Here is a 2,734-nt window from a genome sequence, read left to right as displayed (position 1 = left end):
TGTCTCTGCAAAGAAACAGGGTTCTGCCAAGACTCTTTGGTTTGGCAAGTGTTGTTCTGGACTTGTAGGAACATTTGGCGGCACCATCCAGAGGGATTTACTTGCAACTGATTTTGTGGGGTTTTTCTTGGTCTCCTTGTGCAGTAAGCACAGCTTCAACTATTTTCATAACGTTTCTCTTCAACTATTTTCGTAACATTTTTCTAACAATCTGGAAAAACAGAAAGTAACAAATCCCAATGAGGGGACTTCTTGGTTCTACATCCTTTCTCTGTGGATCCCAAGCGGGGCTCTGGAGGTGACCTTCCCCCTTTCCCATCTGCACCACTCAGGGAAGATCTGGCTACTATCCTGTCCTGAACCCATTTCCCTCTTGACCAAGGATTCCTCTTTAAATGGTGGAATAATCTATGTGGCTATGTGTTGGGCCCTCTGGGGTGGTTCTTTCCCACTTCGGATGGGTTCAAGAAAATTTTGATTTTTGGCATTTATCCAGCTTTTGTTTCATGGTTTGACTGAGAGTGCCATCCTTTACTGGTTTTGACATATGAAGGAGAAGGGGTGTTTATGAGATGTTTCAAAGTTCACATGAAACATTTAACAAAAATGGCCATAGATTGAGTTTCAAGGCATAACATAATAAATTCCTGTGGGTTGCAGTCCCAGAGTATGTTCTCTTGTCCACATCCTTAGGGACTGGAAATCAATTGAAAAGGAAAGCAATGGGAAAGTCAGCACCTGCTCTGAAATTCAGCAATACACTTATAGAAAAAAAATGCTAAAAATACCAAGACTTGGGACCCAGAAGAGAGAACAATGAATGGTAGCCTATATTAATATTAACAAGAATATTAATATGCCAATCTCTTGAGGAAATAAGCGTTATCTGACTTCTACTAATGGCTGCCAATGCTCTGTATGACTTGATGTTAGGGACAAGGAACATAGATTAATCTTAGCTTTGGATTCATATCCCTAAAAGACCATGATTACAAACACTGCAAACAAAAACATCAGGTAAAGAATCACACTGCCGTTCCTTTAAACACCGGGTTGAATATCACAGGAAGGCTGCTGTGGGTTCAGCTTGGGTCACTCCCCCCACATTGGGACAATGACTGTTGCTCATAGACTGCAGGTCACTCATTGGCTGCACCGCTGTACACTAAGGCATGAGCTGTTCTGTGGACACTCAGTAATCCTACTGACACATACCTGGAAGTAAGGAAGGTTTCTGTTCAAAAAGAAATGAAAAAAATTATTGTCAGAGCAAACAGAGAATGAATTGCAATAGTGATCTCAGAGTCGGGGAAGCTGGAAAATGAATGGATTCTTGAAAATTTTATTTAGCTACATATACACTGTAACTGGGCCTCGTTTGCTTATTTACATGGATTCATGATGAGGGAGGTGCTGAACACGTTTAGGAGGGTTACCTCTCTTCTTATGTCAGCGTATTCACTTTCTCTGTTGCCATATCGCACATAATGAAGTTCTGGAAAGTTCCACCATACAGTCGTAGGAGAATGAGAGTGAAAAAAGTAAACATCAGGACCTTGATAATATCATCGTAAAATAACCGAGAAAGATAACTAATAAAAACGGACATTTAGGAAACCGAGGAAATGAAACCCGATCACGGAAACACCCCCTACTTTTCCTTGGAGCATATTGCACTACAGATATATTGGAGTTGACAGTGTTCTGCACAGTGGGAAAAATGCTTGATAAACCACAGGACGCCACATGCCCCCCCAAGTCGGCAGGGTGCCACCCACCCCAACCTCCGGTGGGGTCCCCTCCCTTGACGAGCCACTGGTCTTTAGGGCCACCTGCAGAGGCTCTGAAGAGAGCCTTTGGGTTTCCCGGGTGCTCAGGTGCTCCTGAGACAGCGCACTTGCTTTTGGTGTACCTGAGGGCGGCATTCGTGCCCTGGGCCTCAGCGAGCTTGCCCATCTTCCCCGGCAGCAGTAGGCGCACGGCCACCTGGATGTCCCGGGAGGTGATGGTCACACGCTTGGCGTAGCGGGCCAGGCGACCAGCCTCGGTGGCGATGCGGTCCAATATGTCATGGACCATAGAGTCCATGACACTCACGGACTCCGGGGAAAGGCTGAGGCCCTGGTGAACCTGCTTCAGCACCTGGGGGAAATAGGCGGCAAAGCTGTCCCGAAGCTGTCCCTGCGGCGGTTGGCATGGCGCCTGCGGGAACCTCGGAGCCCTCGCGTCTTCTTCTGAACGATCGTGGAGTTGGCGTCTTTGGGCTCTTGGATGCTCTGGTCTTCCTCAGAGGTCATCTTAGAGGAAGCCTCAGCCATGGCAGAGGCAGCGGCCATTAGATGGCAAGACCAGACAGTGACGGTTGTGGACCAGGGAACGGGGGCACTTTGGTTTGGCCGCGTCGCTCTACGTCACAGTCCAACTCGACATCTGATTGGATGAAGTGTCACCCAGGGAGCCTGTCAACAATCCTCCCTCCATTGAAGGTGATTGGATGATCCTGTTGCTTGGCATCATGCCAGCCAATCACAGAGGGCGTCTGCCGGCCTCAGCAGCCCCTGATACCTACCTCAGACAAAGGAACACAGAGGCTTGCTCTGTCGCCCAAGCTGGAGTGCAGTGGTGCGATCTCAGCTCATTGCAACCTCTGCCTCCTGGTTTCAAGCGATGCTCCCTCTTCAGCCACCCAAGTAGCTTGGACTAGAGGCTTGTGCCACCACACCTGCCTAAATTT

General features: G+C 48.0%; 1 pseudogene; it reads right to left on the bottom strand.

The window, feature by feature from the left end:
- Nucleotides 1–1,334: 1,334 nt before the first annotated feature.
- On the bottom strand, nt 1,335–2,375 carry LOC126946068 (histone H2B type F-M-like; annotated as a pseudogene).
- Nucleotides 2,376–2,734: the final 359 nt, after the last annotated feature.

The sequence above is a fragment of the Macaca thibetana genome, chromosome X (assembly GCF_024542745.1).
Source record: "Macaca thibetana thibetana isolate TM-01 chromosome X, ASM2454274v1, whole genome shotgun sequence".
NCBI classification, from domain to species: Eukaryota; Metazoa; Chordata; class Mammalia; order Primates; family Cercopithecidae; genus Macaca; species Macaca thibetana.
Note: the sequence above shows the minus strand (reverse complement) of the source record. Positions and strands in the feature narration are given on the sequence as shown.